We start from the raw sequence: 20,105 nt of genomic DNA on the forward strand, positions 1-20,105 counted from the left end.
ATGTCGGATTTTTTTCGTACAGGAGTATTTTATTTGCTGTCAGCGTTAAACGATTTATTTTTAATTCTCTGACAATTCGTCTTCCCGTCGCTTCCTGCGTTCTTCCGTGTTAGCTCTAAGACTTCACTGTGTCACTTGCGCGGAACTGTGCTACTGTTTAATTTGTACTTATTGTACAGTTTCGTTGCAGATTATACAGAATCGTCTACAGTAGAAAATTATTAGAAATATTACATCCAATCACTTTTTAATGGAATGTAGATAATTTCATGCTTGCTACGATTTTATTAGTGATATTTTTCAAGGAGTAGATTATTGATGTAGAATCATTTATAATAACTATGTAAAATTATTTGAAAGATTACATGCAGTCACTTTTTAATGAAAATAATCTCATAATTTCTGCTTCTTACTATAAATTATAAAAATCTAGCTTCTCGCTATTGTAACATGAAAATTTGTCCTATAATTTCCCAGAATTAAAATTTCCAAGAAGATGGTATTAAATAATTCTCTGTTCGGGATATGATTGAATTATGCAAGTTATTGGGTTATATTAGAAATGCATAATATTCTCGTAGATGGCAAGCGAATAATAGTTAATAAGGCTTTTACTGAACAGGGTAATTTCACGGTTATTGGATTTAATGGTATAGTCTAAGTTGACATTCAATTACTTAATTAAATAATAATATTCACATACCATGAGAGAATACTGGAGCCTGCTGTTTCACTTATATTACACAGCTGGTATTAAAACGATATAGTCAGTTCGTCTTGGTATTTCGACATCGATATCGTCTTTCCGATATCCTTATTTAAATTATGTGTTCACCTTGGAAATGCATTCCTAACAAATCAGTTTCACATGTTCAAATTACAAATTTGTCGCCCTCAATGCAGATAATAGACAATGTGATCAGGAATATTTAAAATATGTATATCATCGGCAAATAATTTGTTTTACTTTCTAATTTAAATTAAGTAAACGCATTAAACAACTCAAGAATTGGCACCAAGTGTTACCAACATTAAACATAATTTCTGTACTCTTAAAATGATAATGAGCTCAATGAAGTTATTTGCTTTCTATATGAATTTCTTTATTTTATGCATGTGAGACTGATGCAATTTACTGATAGAATATTTAAATGTTTAGTAATTTAATAATGTAGAACATATTTTGAGTAATGATACAGCAATTTCAGTGGCGCTTCAGAGTCTCCGCTCGAGTGCTAAGGGTTGAATTATATTAACTATTTATGTTGGATTAGCATTGCCACTTTTCTAGATTTTTATACATATAAGAAATTTCATGGCGCGATACCGTAAAACCAGCATCACTGCGATAATTAATTAGTGCATATTTTTAATTTGCCACTTGATAAGATTTCACGCCGCGATAGTATTACTTCATTTAAGTTAATGGAAGTGACAAGTTCACCGGGTAAAGTGATCAAGGTACTTAATTACACGGTGTGGCGACCATTAAATTTAAGTACAGAAAGAAGAAGAAATAAGTTATAGGCGTTCGTTACAAGAAAATATTGCGGTGTCACCTATAATCTTCATTAGTTAAGAAAAATACGTTATTGCTGCAAGCCATATTATATTACAGATTATGTTACGTTAATTACTTCGTTTCAATGATCCTGTTGCATAGTGCAACGTCATAAATAAAATCTTGCACGTTTTCAGACCTTCCAATATTTCCAATATTGTATCCAATATTTTACACAATACTTGAGAACGTTTTTAATATTGATCAACAGAGTACTTATTTGCTCCAGTTTTAGACAAATTTTAATAAATAACGGTGATTTATATTTTGTAAAACCTAAAATATACAGACGAAAACTTTTACTTTTAAAAACTGTTTTTATTATCCGTACTCATCGGAACTTACGAGAACGTTCTTTAAAAAAGATCCACGATCTATATTTGAATAGATCCGGTTAAAAAGTTCCACAACTTTTTCATACTTTGCATAAACATCTGCTTCACAGTTGTTACCATCGTGTTTCCCGTGGGGCTCATTCGCAGCGCGTTTTCTGAACGAAAGAAACCATCGCGACCCCTTGAAACGTAAGATATCATCGGCCGAGCGAAAAAGGAATAGAACGAACGACACGGACCATGTGGGACATGATAAATCGTTCGGGTATCTCTTTTCTCCGATTGCTCGTGTAACATCGTCATCCAGCAAGTAACAAGTACCACTGTATCACTATCTTTCGCTCGATGTGGTCCTCTTTCGCGACAGTTCACCAGAAAATTGCATTTTTTTTTAACTTACGAAGCCATGATCCTTTGAACTCTTTGCGTACTGCTTCCGTTTTCGAGGCTATCGCTGCGTTTCTTTCTAATATTTCTTTCTGTCAAGTTTTAAGCGTTATCAGAAAATCGTAAGGATTATTTCTCATACAAGAAACGTGCTATTACTCTTCCCCTATACTAACAATTGGCACAGGTGCCACTGACAGTCGCATACGCCACGATTCATGGGTCTATAAATATTTCCAATCGAGTTTCTATCATTTGAACGATTAATTTCTGGCGACTTCTTTTAATTCTTAAGGCAGTTACGTTCATAGTGATTTTCTAGCGTTATTAATTCTCACCGAGATGCTGCTGGATTACTTGTTGGTGTACAATCAGTAGAACGGAGCTACACGATCTTAGTCAGTTTGCCTATCCCCTCCACACTGGCTGGCATACCCCGCTGTATTTTTCTACGTTTGGCGCGGTCCACGCGGTCACAAAAAATAGTAGCCCTACACGATACATGTCACAGCACGGACCCGTGGATTGGGCTTCGATCAAGACTTTACAATAAAATTAGAACTTCTAATAATAGTGACTCTCGCTAGCTAAATTTTCTATAACTATAAACCTATACAATCGAGTAACTAAAGTTAGTACATTATGAAGAAAATAATCTTCATACTCATAAAATTTGTTTCTCTCGTTCAACTTCGAAATTCAACGTGTAATTAAGTATTAAGAAAATGTAATCGACAACAACGAAACGCGAGCAACTGTCAAAGGAGGATTGATCGACCGAATCCTTCTTCAATGGTAATTCAGTTATAAGTTCACACTCCTCTTTTTTATGGCGCATAAAATACGATTATTATGGGATATCCGCCGGGGTCAGTTTGTGAAAACGGTTGATAAGTAAGTGTCACTTAACTCGCGTTATCTTTCCGCAAGATTTAAACTGCGAAGGGGTCGACGTTTGGTATTCGCTATTCTAATATGTCGGCTCAGCCTACAATCGAATATCTATACTGACGATTTTATAGGATCGAATAAAGTGAGCCACGGGTCCGGTAAGGGCTCTATAACTCATGCTCGTAAATCAGAATCGTGCGTTATCACGCCCTCGTCCTGGCAGCTTTCAAAGATTTCGTCCATGTCTATATTTTTGTGATACTTCAAGACTTCTTCCTCGGTATCAAACGTTGGCATGCTACGAAAAAGAAATATTCTCGACATTGTGTTGGATGATTGCAGAAATTCGTGGCTGACTTGAAAATAATATAAAAGTGTTTGTATTTAAAAAACTCTTATTAATCAATTATGGAGTCACCACCAAGAGTTCTGAAAATAAAATGAACTTGAATGTGTTTTTCTTTGCGTTATTTCAATACTTTGCGAGACTATATTACTCATGGGATGACCAAATATTTTTTATCTCAATCCAAAGAAGCAATGGCACTTACATTTAATATAAAGTGCCATAATATTTATCACAGTTTACTGAGACTATTTATGCTCCTAAATGTATTGAATGTGAATGAAGTACAAATGAAGTACTGTTTCCAAATACTGATTTAACAACTTACTGTATCAAACCAAGTAATAATATATATATATATATATATATATATATATATATATATATGAAAATAGAAATATTTTATTTTCAAAGTTATGTGAATACTACAAAATAAGTAGGATTGTTTACTATTTGCTATTTGAGACAGTGTTTCACCTAGCTCTGACAATTTTATAGTAAAAGTGTTGTGTCAACTTTTAATCGTTCTAAATTCGCAATTTCTTTAATTCAATGAAAACAAGCAACATGGCGAAACAAGATTAATTTATGAACTCTGTGTTTATATCAGGCAGGGGTTTTATTGGAAACTATACATATATTGTATAGAATCTCGGTCTACGACTACCTGTCACTGCATATAGTTTAATAGGAAATGTCCATATGAATGACAAACACTCGTTTCGCTTGACAGTTTTGATTTCTAACTTTTTGCTACTGCCACTACGTCCCAGTTTTGAATAGTATAGCATGGCCTCGATAAACGTTCAATTTATACACAAAAGTTCAAGTTTGAAACATACGAAAATAATTAGTTAGTCGATTTCCAGACGTTTTCTTATGGACGTCGGGATAGTGAAAATCTTGTAAAAAATAAATACGTTTAATTCTCATAGGAAGCAAAAAATAAGCATGGAAGCATTTTTAATTAAGCCACACTTGAGTTACACACAGAATGACGGAGATATAGAATTAAAGTTTAAATGCACTTAATTAAAATTCGAATGCATTATGACTAGTTTGCAATGCAGAAAGTCCAAAGCAAAATATTCTCGGAGCTTTATTAATTTTGCATACCGCTTTGTATAATACATTGATGTACGTGATAAATGTTTAAAGTTTGAATTTAATTGTTTCTATGTTTGGCATGACCACAGAATATCTAAAATTAAAAGAAATTATTCTGGAGCTTTAGTAATTGTATACAGTGCTATTTACATGAACACGATAAATGCACAAACGCTTCACAACACCTTGTTACACCAATTTCTTGGCATTCTTAGCAAGAATTAGTTCTAGAATTTCACCGGAAGGCCACAAGTCATACTTTCGGTTGTGGAAACAGTTACTTTACACCGGCAACACGGCGGATGCTTTAAGACAATAGAATGCCACGAAAAATATTACGCGGCTTTCAAATAAAATGGTGGTCTCTCGTGCAACACGAACAGAAGTAGAATAGTTGCGAGATGAAAGGAAGACACGTTCTTCATCGTTCGTCTAACACATTTATCACAACAAGTCATTTTGTGAGGAGCAACACTCGTTTTCATGGTGTATATAAAACAAGGAAGCTGGCTCTTGGTGTTAGATGACGTATGAACTAAAATGGATGACCGTCGCGTGTGGACCGTGCAAAAACTTGGCACGGGGACATTAATAACAGATCATTCTCGTGCGAAAACTTTAACCGCGGGATTCAAAGTCCGAAGATTTATCAATGTTGCCGAAAATTTATGACGGGAAAAAATCGCGCAAGGTCGCATAGCGAGAAACAGTATTAATATTCGCAAATCTTCACTTGTAACCATTGAAATACCAATTGATATATAATTGTTTTACAAATTAGTGCATGTTACTTATGCAATACACATTTTCTTTCACCGGAAAATATATTTTCGACATTAATAATTCATTTTTAATTCAGCGATACATTTTTACATTTTCTGTGCAATTTTTATAAATACTCTCCCACAATCATCATTATATCGAGTTTAGTGTCATTTTAATCAGAAAAATGCCGCAAATAATTTGGTGAAAGTCCCATAAACAAATAATAAAAAATAAAGAATTTTTGTAATTGGATTAGTAGTGGTTCACACCGACATACCCGGTGGAGGAGATAGGCGAACTGACTAAGATCGTGTAGCTCCGTTCGGCTTACATCAACACTTTACTGTATTAAAATTACCGAAACGAAGGAAAATATTTTTATTCAACTTCCGTTTCCTACGATTGACACGAACAACCTTTATTTCTCTCAATTCACATTGCTTTACAGCAAGCAAGTATTTTATCGATTGAAAAATTTGTAAGTTTCTAAAGAGTACTTCGCAAAGAAGTTATAGGCATTCAACAACGTTTTCTTCAAGTTGTAAGAATGATATTTCCGTTCGAAAAACTAGAGAGAGAGATAGAGAGAGATAGATAGATAGATAGAGAGAGAGAGAGAGAGAGAGAGAGAGAGAGAGAGAGAAAGAGAGAGAGAGAGAGAGAGAGAGAGAGAGAAAGAGAGAGAGAGAGAGACAGAGAGGAAGGGTGAAAAAAGGATTGAATCTTGCGCATTATTTTCAGCGCATAACAAAAGTTCCTCGGTGCATTAACAATAAGAGACAAGCGTCAACTTTGCCGTATTGTTGCGAGGTATTTGCTGAAGCATCCTTTATTCGAGAAGTAAAAGGTGAAACGAGGATTCGCGGAATACTTGAAAGAGCCAGGAACAACCCGGCGCTGTTTAACACGCCAGGGAAAACACGTTCAGATATCAACGAGTGCTTTCAGAAAATTACTCTCTTCCTTATGCGGCGAGACTCGAGATTGATCTCCGCGTTTTCTCTTTTTTTTTTTCTTTTCGGGTGGAATGGGGGTAGACAAGGAGGAATGCGGAAACTACTCCGAGCTCTCGGTTATGTTATTTTCACGATATTCAAGGGTGGAAGTAAGGATTCCACGTCGAAGGTGTGCTCGAACCTGAGAAAGTTGTCGAGTCCATTCAGTGCAGTTGAATTGTCAGAAAACATTTATGGTACTGGAAAACCTAAAACAGTTAGGGTAAGGACCCAATTACCGTGGGGGTACCAATTACTGTGCCTATACTTATTTTTAAAGCATAATGAATATTAGAAAAGAGATATGTAGCATATACATTAAGTAATTATAATGAAAAAAATGTAGTATCCCTTTTTAAATATTCATTATGCTTTAAAGATAAGTATAGGCACAGTAATTCCTTACCCTATGTTTTATCGCCTTATGGAAGCTGAATCGGTATTATAATTAGACCGTGGATTTTATGCATTGAGAATGAGTAGGAATCTTTTAAAACCGAAGAATAATTAATATAATTGAAGAATATCGACATACTATTTTCAACTTGTTAAAATTATTATAGAAAGAAGGAAATGTCCATTTCGCTCTTGTCTCTTCCAATTGATCTGACCTTACAGTATAATATAGTTAATTTCTGTATTAATACATACAATTGGATTTTTAATATACGTGTGCAAATTCTAGAAAAATGAATTAACATACCTGTACAACATCCAATATGCTGAGAAGCAGAGACTGCATATTCGTGTTATCTGAAATATGAAACAGATATACCAAGGATAATCTCCCCCATAAATAAATAGACGAGTTGTAATCATTCGAGTAAATCGATTTCATTCACATTCGAAATAAAACGAATCAATTAAAAATTTAATCTTCAAATAAAACACAAATATACATCCCTTTCGTATGATTTTTATTTAAATGACTCTCCATCTAGTACGGACGAACACCGTGCTCTCTATACAGACCATTTCATTTTCTTTGCTGTCGCGCAGACAAAGAGATTACTATGATAAAAGTTAAAAAAATGTTTTACGTGTAAAGCCAGGTGTCAAAGTAATTAGCTGAAGAGCCAGCAGCTCGAAGCTTTATCAAAACTACAAATACACGAGTTCTGTCAGTGTTAAGTTGAATAATTAATCCCCCAGAAAACGTAATAATAAAATGATTAAATAATGAGATAATAGTTGTTGCGCGCTGGAGATCAAGTCAACGTGGACTGACGTTTTCAAAATACTCGTATTTCTCCACTGTTCTACAGTCTACGTATTGTTAGATCGTGGATCTCTTTGTGCAAAATAGAAATGTTCTACCTCAATTTCAACAAGCAGAATTTAAATGGAAATCGATATTCTTTTCTATTAGAATTAATGGATTGAAGATAATCAGACATTGATTTGAAATGCTTTTATTAGAGGGACCCATAAGTAATCAATTATTTTGAAATCTAAAACACACTTTGTAGTAAATTCAAGTTTTTATTTCTTAATTTATTATATAATCTCCATCATTATCAAGGACAGTTCGTATTTCCTGCAAATTTTCAATCCCCCTCTTATAGAAATCCAAGGTTCGTGAAGCAAAATATGACTCAAGGTGCCTCCTTACATCTTTTATAGAAGTGAATGTTTTATTTCTTAAATAATGCTCCAGACATCTGAAAAGATGATAGTCAGAGGGAACAATATCCGGTGAGGACGGGGGGTGCAGTAAAACTTCCCATTGCAATTCTTTGATTTTTTCCTGAGTGAGTTTCGCTCTATGGGGCCAGGCATTGTCAATTTGCATTATTACACCTTTTCTGTGGACTAAAGATGCCCTCTTTTTCAATAGTTCTGAATACAGCCGTTGTAATTGCTGACAATACAACTCAGAAGTGACTGTTTCTCCAGGTTTCAACAACTCTGAGTGAATTATGCCACGACAGTCCCACCAAATGCACAGTAACACTTTTCTAAGTGATAAGCTACGTTTCGGGGTTGATATTGCGGTTTGATTTGCAGAAAGTCATTGCTTGGGACGCTTTATGTTATCATAAAGAATCCATTTATCATCTCCGGTAACGATTCTCCTAAGAAATGAATCTCCACGAAATCTGGTTAGCAATGAAGTGCAAATTGATCGACGAATATTCTTGTTGGTTTCAGATAAGTGATGCGGTACCCATATTCCTGTATGCCTTTTCCATTTCTTGTAGGTGCCTTTGTATAGTTGACCATGTGGACTCAAGGCTTCTCGATAATTCTTGTACACTTAATTTTGGATCAGCTTCCACTAGATATTTTAGGGTGTCATTATCAAATTCAATTGGTCGTCCACTTCGAGGCCTGTCGGAGAGATCATAATCACCAGCAGCAAACCTTCTGAATCAACGTTGACACTTGTTGATCTTCAATACATCTCCATAAACATCGCAAATTTTCTTTATTGTTACCGTTGCATTAAATCCCGTAAGAAAATGAAAATGTGTGCAATGACGAATACGATCCTCGGAAGGTACGAACGCCGCCATTTTGTTACAGGGTTGTAAAAAAATTATACTTTTTAGAATATTTTGAACACAGGCTGCTTTACCGACAACTGTAAAAGAATACGTGTTTCCTCTTCAACGATCGGCAGAGAACTAAAGGCAAAACAAATTCTTTGCAAATAATTGATTACTTGTGGATACCCCTAATACTTTTCCGTGTGTTCGTTTTTCGTGCTAGCTGCATAAAGCAGTCTGCTCATTACACTTCCTTTCGCAAACCCAATAAATCTGTTCACCGAAACGCCAAGTGGCGAGAGAGTTCAGGTTGTCGAATTCGACGGAACACTTTGTTCCAGCACGCTGATCCGTTTCTGGGTACAGCCGTCCGTGTCGCCGCTATTCATAAAGTCCCCGAAGCTTTAACTAAATATCAAGGTCCCCGGCGTTGGTAGAGGCAGGGGGGAGGCGACGACGTGGTGTCTTCGGCGATCTAACATCACGAAAGGGATCATCGAAGACGCCGCAAAGCCTTTTAGCCCCGGCGCTGTCAAATTACAGAGTCCCGACCTGAATTCACGGTGTCGCTCGGTTTTTCGGTGAAAGTGTATGTTATAAAAAGGCCGGCATATACCGTTCACTTTTAAGTGCTCTGTGCTCTGCGCGTGACACTCGACTACGAACTTGAAAGGCAAAGTAGCGAACTGAGGCGTCGAAGTTCATCGATGACCTGGTTCAGAATGTTTTTTAATGAAAGTGTCTTTGGCTGATTGGAAGTCACTTTGATTTATAGCGTGCCAGCCGGGGAGAGAGTCCGTTCATCGGTCGAGTCCCGGAGTTTCTAGTTACCCTCCGCAAAAATTGGTCTCTTGCCACGGTTTTAACTTCCTTCCGGACCCTTTGATTTTTCTTTCCTTTCGGCTAACAACGTTACGCCTCGACGCGGTCGACGGAGACCACTTTCGGAAACGTACGATTCGGGTTCACCACTCTGCCAGGGCTGCTAATCTGTGTGTTTAACCGAAGGGTATAACGATAGAGAAATGAACAAACATATTCTTCCAGTAATAGGTTTTTCTTTGAATTTTTGAGGTGTAACATTTTGCATAAATATCCTTCGTAGCCAATTGAACAAAAGGGATGACTCGTAACGGTTTCGTACGGAACGGAACGTTTATCGAAGAGTTGGAAAAATCTGGCGACATAGCGTGCGCGCAAGAGTGAAACTTTTACGGAAAACTGTCACGGTTTTGCGAGAGTTAATGACGCCACGGCGGTTACATCTCAATTTTATGATGGCCGTGGCTTTCAGGCAGAAGGTATCCCTTCGCGATCCAGGAAGAAATTTCAAGTTCTGAAAGACATTGTGTAGATTGCGGACAACTCCACCGGAACTGCTGGCCATTAATGCGAAATTGCACCCCGTGCAACTTCCGAAGTGTAATCGCTTTCAACCTACCCCCAATGTAGCGTTTCCTTCTCGAAAAACGTTTCCAGGCGCTGTCGCGGAATCTCAAATTTTCTGGTTTACGCGCACGGAATATTAAGCGCAAAGTAACTGATTTACTAGATGTTCGCTACGGGAATTGATTTTATAACTTGCTCGAATTAGAAGCAAGCTGTATGCATTATATTTCAATATACTGGGTGGTCAATCCGATGAAAACCACATAAATATCTCCTGCAATTGCGACGATACTGAAATTATTTTCTGTGGAATTTATATTCGAAATTAATTTCATCACTATCATTTTTCACAGCTCCGATCATTAGCACTATTTTGTCCGCAACAATTTTCTAGTGTAAAAGAAAATCTCTGTTTAGAGTATGTTTGCAGTTACTCTAGTGATTCTATATTGATAACGGAAATGCAAAATTATATTCTGATTTAAGAAAAATTAAATTACATGCGTATATTACATAGAGAACTAACAATAAATATGATAGTAGAACTACTATAAATTATGGAAGGCTTGCAACATAAAATTGTGCAGAATTACAATTTATTTAATAACTAAATTACTTATTTAAATACGTAATTGCTTCCTTAAACAGTAACAGGCATAAATTTGTAGCTTCTGAATTAGTTTGAAGCAACAAATGTTATCAATTTACTACAAATAGTATAGAAACGTACTTGTTCATTGTGATTAATTTTTTTAAAATTAAAATTACTACACATATTTGATGTCACTACCAAGGCGGATTTTCGGTACACTTATTATTTCCCCGCTGTATTTTTGCATTAAAAAACTATTTTCAATATTTCACAGATTTCATTTGCACATTTCCGTTGTAAAACGTAAAAATACGCAACACGCATTATCTCGTTCCACGTAGTTCATCATTATGGTAAAAGATGTCGCGTAAACGCTGCGCCTTATTGAATGACTTTTTACTTGTGGTATATACTTGAATGACACAAGAAGAAAAACGTTTTTTTTTAACGACTTATTTCACTTTTTAACTTGTCTATCGTTTCACAAAAATATTTCTTGAAGAGATATAGGTACTTTATACAATGTATTAAAATTAAAAAAAAAAGTAATGTTGCAATCATAAGTCAGAATGTAAAACAACTCTTACTTAAATATAAACTACATAATTTCTGAAAGATATTGTTGTACTATTTTTGTATACATACTTCCAAAAATGTATTAAAATTTTATAGAAACTTAATAGTTATGGTGTGCGAACAAAATATGTAATTTTGTAAAAATATTATAGCACTGTTTTTACACATACTTTATACACTTATTTTATACACATATATTGTAAAGTTTTTGCAGAAGTTGTTTATACTATTTTTTTATAAATACTGTGTATTCAACAAAAAAGAGTAAACTGAATATTATTTGTTTGCGAATTTGCAGAGAAACAATTGGACATAAGAGAATGAGTCTAAAAGATAATGAAACTAATGAAACAACTCTGTAACTTTACAAGTTCATAAACAAATTTCAAGAACCGATGTGCCGCAAGGATTTTGCCAATGAACAAATATTATTTGGAACACAGAAATCGCATTAGATTTGAGTAAACTTGGTGCTCTGCGAATTGTTGAAAACTTTTGATCCCGGTGAAAGGCAAAGACGCTAACGGAGTATTCAATCGTGCCATGATAATTAGCACGAGTTTCACAAGTGTGTGAGGTATCTGAAAATGCTTCTCTCACCTGAGCAGTCATGATCTACTCGTTCCGAGGTTCATTTTCGATGTCTTAGATTGCAGATTACGCTACGGAAATCTGTACTCACCAGTTTGCATCTCCGAACTCCGTCCCTGGCTAGCATTCAGGTTAATTAGCGTTCTGTTGTGGTGCAGTTACGACGCCGCTCCAACGTCTCAAACAGGCAGACGCTGGTTATATCGGATAATCGATAATATCGAGAATATTCAGGTAATAATCGTCGATAGTATAGGTGACTGGCTGAAAAAAAACAAACATCTGTTCGTCAGATAATACCAACAAAGAAACTCGAGACGAGGGCTAAATGAGTTTTAAATTGAACTTAAGAATTAAAAAAAGAAAAAAAAAATACAAAAGAGAGGGAAAAAGTAAACAGTGATTAAAAGTTCTAGTTATCAAGTAATTTGTATGGATTATGTCGATAGAACGATCAGCCGACAACTGAGCTCTCGTGACAGGCTGCTGGTAAATAGCTGGGATAAATTGTTCGTTGCAATCCGGTTCCGTAAAATTAATTGACCTCTTATACAAATATAAAATGTGTACGATTAATAATAAATTAGTGCACGCGAAGTGTAAATAATCGCGCAAATTCTTATGCAAAATGAAAATATTGTGCATCATTTCTAAAACATTTTCAACATCAATTCGAGAGTAAATAAAAATTTAATTCTTCCATTAATAATTTTAATACGTTGAGGATTATATATCGATACCCTTCAATTCTTTTAGTTTTAATAATATTTTAAGTTTCACCTAATCTTTTTTATAAACACATTAAGTTCGCAGTTCATTTATTGTAATAATATTATGCTGAACCAGTAGTTGAGACAGCGTTTAATTAATAATTATACTTTTGATACTCCCTAAATGTTTTATTATCTTTCTATAACACGAACCAAATGAATTTTATTCCTATAATAATATTTTTAACGTATAGATAAATGTTTGCGTTCATTCCCTTTTTTCGAGTAAGTGTTAAATGTACGTTAATGAAACGACTTAATTGAATCCATATTTTTTTTGGAGAAATTTATTTAGACATTTTTATGTGTATCTACTTTATAGTCGTACAGCAGTGAATTAAAAAAAAATGCACTAACAAAAGTAGCAAATGCAAATTTGAAATTTTATTTAAACCTTTCGTCCAGGTGTGTTATAATTTCTCATCCGAATGAGAAAAATAATGGCGAATGTATTTGTTGATTTTGTAAATATTATTTTTGATTGTTTTGAATTTATTGGTCGATATTACCGGAACTATGTATAAAATATGCTTGGGTTATTTCGTAATTCATTATGGAAAGCTTCAGAGCGTACGCAGAACATGTATTGACGAAACATTGGAACGTCAGGAAACAATGAAGGCTCAAGCCGCTCGGTGAAACAAAACGAAACCGTCCGTACCCACATTTTTCATAGATAGAAAAGAGAAACAGAACAAATTCTATGGGAGCGTTAAAAAGAAAATCCTTTCATTTGGCAACGCTCAGAGGTACCGTGCGATTCTAAGAACTGGGTCGTCTTACAGATTGTTTAATGGCGTTACAAAAATGTGAAACCTTGTTCTTTCCCAAATACAAAATATCTAAAATAACCATATCACTAGGCTGAGCATTTCATGCATTTAGAACGCAAATGAACAAATGGAAGAAGCAAAAAATTTTTAAGAAAATTCACATATTATTTCCAACTGATTAAAATTATTAAAGAAGATAAGACATTTCTATTTAGTTCCCCACGTTCCCCATTTGATTTTTCTTGGTCAATCAAAAGCTCATTATGTTACGTATTTTTTAAAATAACTCATTAAACGTAAAAATTGTTACTTCGTTAAAAAATTTACTTTAAAGTGTGATTTTTGATTTTGTTATAAGAATGCGGATTTTTATGCAAAATAAACATTGTCTTCATTAACGTAAGAAAGTAGTGTAGCAACATTTTTGAATTCGTTTTGAACGATTTTGTATTTTGTCTATTCACTTTTCTTATGGGAAAAGCATTATGATGCACGAAGGAGTGGCGATTGCCACAGGCGATGAAACACTTTCCAGCGGTAATATATGGACGTATTAATTTGCTTTCAATAATTAAACACGTAGGATTAAATTCGCTACGCAGTCTATTAATAAACAGGTTTCCGTTATCTTCGAAATTCTTACTCCACGCAAGTTACAGAGAACTGCTACACATCATTAAACTTGAGGTAGAGATATTCGGGTGTCAGACGACCTGAGAACACGTTACCAGATATCCATTTAATTCTAGCTCAGATTATAATGGGACGCAGGTCGTAGTACAATGAAAGGGAAGGTAATACCGAATGTAAAGATAGAAGAGAAATTAATAGAAGGGAAGTTGTTAGCGCGATGCCTCGTTATCGTAAAAGTACGGTTCGGAATTTCGTCCTTTATATTTCTTTTTCAATGTAATGAGTTGACAACAAATATTATTACTAAATAATACAAATAACTACAAATTCTATGCATCTATGGCAACAGCGTTAAGCAGAAAATAATAAAAATATTAGATAAATTTAAGAATAAAAGAAAAGAACATTAAATACAATCCACCCAAATGATTAAAAAATTTTTATTTTGCACAAAAATCCGCAGTCCAATTGCAAGAAAGTAAAACTAAATATAAATATAAATTTTATAAATATTAAATATTGTACTATTATTTAATACTATTATACTTATTTAATACTTTTATACTGTTATACTATTATTTATGCTTTTATTAGACTATTATTTACTAATATTATACTATTTTTTTTATTTTATTATGCTATGTATACATTATATTATACATTATATTATACTATCATTTATATTTTTGTTATTTTATTATACCATTTATACTATTTTACTATTATATTATATTTATTATTTATACATTATATTTCCTGTAGCAGCAACCATGGTCAGACATAATTTAAAGGTCTAGTAAATTATCTTGAACTTCGTATTTTACTTTAAAATATTGTCACGAGAACATGGAAATTCGCGACACATAAAATGATTCATGCGCTCTTTAAAATGTAAAACATCAACTTATTTGCTAGAAAATTTAATAAACATTCATTGGTGACTTCCATTATTTATGATGTTCCATGACATCTTATTCTACAGTACGGAAATATTCAGTGACACGCGGGAGAATTCATGTCTGCGTATGGCAGGCCACTTCTACTGAATACTAAAAGTGTCGGTGGTGTTATTACATATTTTTCACTATCCGTACTGACTGTTATAAATACCTGAAATCGGTCAATCGACGTAGCGATGGTAGGCCTGAGCCTGACTTTAACACTAATTTGAATTGAATGTTCCGTGGACCCGAAATTTTGCACAGACCCTATGCATCGTGACCAACCAGTCTGCTGCATAAAAAGACCGTGGTTTCGCCAGCGGAAGTCTCGAGACGCACCGGGGTTCTGTGGAACATTACCTCGGAGCCAATTGATGCTCGATTTCTCACGTAACTACGTTCATTGAGCAGCGCTTTTCTTTTCTCTCTGAGAAACACATCCTGTCTACGGGTAACACGCATACAGAGAGCCGGGCGCGCCGTATACTCGTGCACGAACCGTAGAACGATGTAGAAGACATCGACACGAGGGGCAGAATAAAAGGGAGATTGAGCAACGTAGCGTTAAGGAGTATCGGCGAGTGTTAAGCACGCCACTCCCGGAACTGTTCGCCGCGAAGCGATTCTGGAATCATTGATTCTTTCAGGGCGAACTCGTGAGCGCATCGGTGGCAAGAACAATGGAAACAAGTATGCTGGTTCGCGGGTGTAACGAATGGTGTAATGTAATGAAAAAAAAGAGAGAAGTGATGAAATCGAGGGGCTGTCGGGACGCGGATCCGACGGCGAGAGAAGATCCGGTGAAACCAACCGCGCGGGACATAAACGGTGGCATGACTGAGACCCGGAAATAAGTATTTTAACTTCGTGACGTGCCAGCAGCGTTTCTCACGACGTTGTAAACACCGAAGAAAAATATTGTTTAACGCTAAACCTACCGACACTTCTTGTATACCGCGTTTACTCAATATACGTCCACAACACGGGTCTAACCAGGGACATATATCGGCTAGAAGATATTATTCTTTGATACTATTACTATACTTTGATACTATATTAGATACTATTCTTTGTTTAACACTAAACCTACCGACACTTCTTGTATACAGCGTTTACTCGATATCTGACAACAACACGTGTCTACCCAGGGACATATATCGGCTAGAAGATAGTATTCTTTGATACACTGCCGAACGTAGAAAAGGACAGCGAAGATTCTTGGCACCTCACGGGAAATACCCCGCGGCAGTGGGTATAGTTCTGGGACTTTTATCGGCTAGATATTTGGGACATATATCGAGTAAAGACTGTACCTGTTCCTATCATGCGCGGTCAAAATGAACGATCCCTAAAAACAGTTATTGTTAATATAATTAAACGTAAATATTGGTCAATTTGTTGCTGAATGACTTTGTAGATGAATGACTTCCATAAAATGACGATACAAATTTATTTTTATATAATTTCAATTATATAAAAAATACTGCGATGCTCTCACCTCGATTTACAAAATTGAACTGTGTCGTCCACGAAGGTGCCTTTTGGATGCATTTGCCATGAAACAGCGTCCGAGGCCTCTCGAGCTTCGTAGTGGGGATAATTCCGCGACGTTTATCATCCAAGCCTTGGCGACATATATAGAAAAATCACTGTATACATACTTTAAGAAAAGTCGTAAAGATAAATGTCTATCCATTTTCGTTGTAGTTCGAACTAGTTGGAAATGATTTTCAAATTTTGTCGGATGGTTTTGCAGGAAGTTTATCGTTATTTAGTTTAAGCGTCGCCAAGGGTAAAATAGCCGCGGAGCTTTCTGACACAGAGACAATGAAATACAGTTAAAGTTAGGCGGAGTAACGTTAGCTACCGAACTAAATTGCAGAGTTCAGCAAGCATTAAAAATTTATAATAAAGATGCCGCAATTTGCCGCACGGATGCGGCAATCCCTGATGTCATGATTTATTTTTGAGAGCGTCTTTTTGCGAAACCCGGCGAAGGAGAACGACAAAAAGACACGAGCTCGCGTGGCTGCGCAGCCAGCTTGAAAGTGTTTCACTGTTCTTGGATATTCTAAGTAGACGCGGATGGAAAAAGAATGATCTGGGACAGAGTTTATCGTCATTCTATTTCTATTCAATTCTGGCCGGATTTTTACTGGTCGTTCCTTCAAATGTTCTAACATATTAATGTGCACCTTCGAATTTGCAACAAAGTTTACCAACCCAGATTTTATTTAATATGTACACCGCACCAATACGTTGTCAATCAGTGGTTTTAAAAATCAGTTCTATATTCAATTTGCGACAAAATTATCAATACTTTTTTTTCCAAAAATCAGTGGTGTCTGACATTTTCTACGCAGTTTTGCATCTAACTTAACTATCCGTTCGGTCACTCGGCAATGTACGTGATACGTTTCATGGAATTCTTTTCGTTCGTTGTTATACAACGTCGAAACAAACGGACGAGTAGACAAAATTGTAGTTTTTGTTCACGGTCGTAATCAAATTGCTCGAAACGCGTAACAACCACGAGAACTCGTAGAGACGCGAACAGGCGGATAGAATTTGTTTCTTTTTTTCTTTTATTTCTATAGATTTAAAAACCAGAGAGGAATGCATGAATCGGTAAGGAATTTTTTTACACCCGTTATAATAACAGCGACTTTTTAGAATTCCCGGAAAGGACATTCCGTCTCTCGGTTAAAACGCGCGTACTTGGAGAAGTGTTTATATTGATTTCCATGTTTCCACAATCGAATAAATGTGCAAACCGAATCTGCATATATATGAGCAAGCTGAGTCGCAAATGTCTACATACTCCTGATAAACTTGAAAAATTAAAAATAAGAAAAAAACTTGGTACATTTTACGAACGTTCATTAACTCGTTCACAAAAAATTGGACAAATTTCAAAAGCATAATGATACAGTGTTCTCGATATATGTCCACAACGCGGGCCTACCCAGGGACATATATCGGCTAGAAGTTACGATTCCTTGATACGGGTATAACCCACGGCAGTGGGGATAGTTCTAGGACTTTTATCGGCTAGATATTTGGGACAGACTACAATCGCCAAAATATGCTCACTTTAGCATAATGTTATTTGCACGGACTGCTTTATTGCTCTCTCTTGATGTCCAAAAGTATCACAATTGGACAGCAGATTCTATACACTTTAGAAAAAAATGGACAGGTGTAATTTAAAAGAGTAAAGCCGTTAGAACAATTTAAAAAATGCAGTCGCACTATTTGTAGCGCATCAGAAACGAAAATAACATTCCAAGTCGGTCCAATATGTTGCAATTCAGTTAGACAAAATTTCGCACAAAGATCCGCAGTCTGGTGACAGCAGCAATAGAACGGCGATACGGCAATCAATCGTCGAAAATCGTGCGTGCAGCAGTTCGCCTGTCGTTCTTATCGCGAACAATAAAACCTGGTGCTCTATGGCGTAGCAGTAGTGGGCGACTGTCGGGCCAGACGTTACCATCCGGGTCTATCACTGTTAAAGTTCCATCAAGTCGTCGAGGTCGCCTCGTCAGGGCAGCGTGTCCCTCGCGCACAGGGGGTTTTAAAATAAACGGCGCGGCGCGCTATCAAAAGAGTGTTTCCGATATAGGATCGCGGCCGATCAGCGGCCAGTGTCGAAATCGCGTATCAATCCGGCCCATCGATTCGGTAGCTTTGATTCAGCGATATCGGTGGGAAACAAAGCGCGAGAAAGGGGAGGGCTACGAGCGTAGAGGGAGAGGGAGAGGGAGAGGAGAGGAAGGGTAGAAACACAGCTAGCGGATCGCGAGCATCGATGATCGAGATCAATCGGCGGGCAGAGTCGGCCGTAGGGCCAGTCTTCTGGAGAATAATTTCTGGATCTGGCAGGGCTCCGTGTGCACCATCGACGAGAGAGGAGTAACAGCGAGAGAAACATCTGGCCGGTTGCGCCTCTGCCGCGCGCTGCTCAGGCAGGTATACCGAAGAAAGGATTCGAAACGAAAGTTCGAAACGGGGGAGATAGACACAAAGGAGAATCGGAGCATCGGGGCGTTAAGAGGACTCAGAGAGAAGACGGTATCCTCCCGCATACGGTTCTGTGTTGACTGAAGCGACTTAAGTCAACGCCGCGCTCACCTACGGTGTCTGGCACACTAGGTTCTCTGACGGCGTGCGTCACGTGAGGGACAGAGAGAGAGAGAGAGACAGAGAGGGGGGAGAGGAGAGAGGGACACGCGAGTAGAGGTGGCAGTGAGCGAAGGGGTTAGGCTAAAAGGAGGGGATCGACGAGCGGAAGAGGAGGACAGCGATCTGGACCGGGTCCGGGGGTGCGAGAGAGACGAGCCCGTGTAGCGGCGAAGGGTTTAAGTATAAGGATACCGAGGCATGCGCCGTCCTATCATATTGATCTCGCCATAGTAACGATTCTCTCTTCTCCGGCGATGTTGGCATGCACTATAGCAGCGGGATGAGGAGGGAAACTCGACGAGAACGGCGGAAGGGGGTTGTACCGCATGGTATACCATGCCACCCGACGATGCGCGGATGTGGGCTGCACTGGCGAGAGCGAGACCGCCGACGAGCGAAAGGGAAAAGAAGAGAGAGGATCTCGCTGGTCGAACAGAGACCGAGATAGGAGAGAGGGATGCGGGACAGGGGTTGAACAGAGAGGAGAGGCATCAGTGGCGGTAGGCCACACAGGGCGCTAGCGCCAAAGAGAGCCGAGGCGGCGGTACCGCGCGGCGTTGCAGCCAAATGAAAATCAGTCCAGCGTTGGTCGCCGGCCAGGGCGCATCTGACAATCCTGTCACCGGATACGGGGGCCGTCGAGGACATTGTTGAACGGTGGCACGTCCGTGATTAGGCATCGATCTGAGGGTAGATCAGAAGGATGTTAGCCGGGGTAGCGTCACGGTGTTGACGGTCAGACGCGCTCTGAGATTGGCGGCGGGGTTCGGACGTCGCGA

The 20,105-nt window shown here is 37.3% G+C and overlaps 1 protein-coding gene across 1 annotated transcript in view; it reads left to right on the plus strand.

The window, feature by feature from the left end:
- The window catches only part of LOC143354838 (uncharacterized), a 453,699-nt gene that overhangs the window by 113,658 nt on the left and 319,936 nt on the right, over positions 1-20,105 (plus strand). The window lies entirely within an intron of this gene.

This window comes from Halictus rubicundus, chromosome 1 (genome assembly GCF_050948215.1).
Source record: "Halictus rubicundus isolate RS-2024b chromosome 1, iyHalRubi1_principal, whole genome shotgun sequence".
NCBI lineage: Eukaryota > Metazoa > Arthropoda > Insecta > Hymenoptera > Halictidae > Halictus > Halictus rubicundus.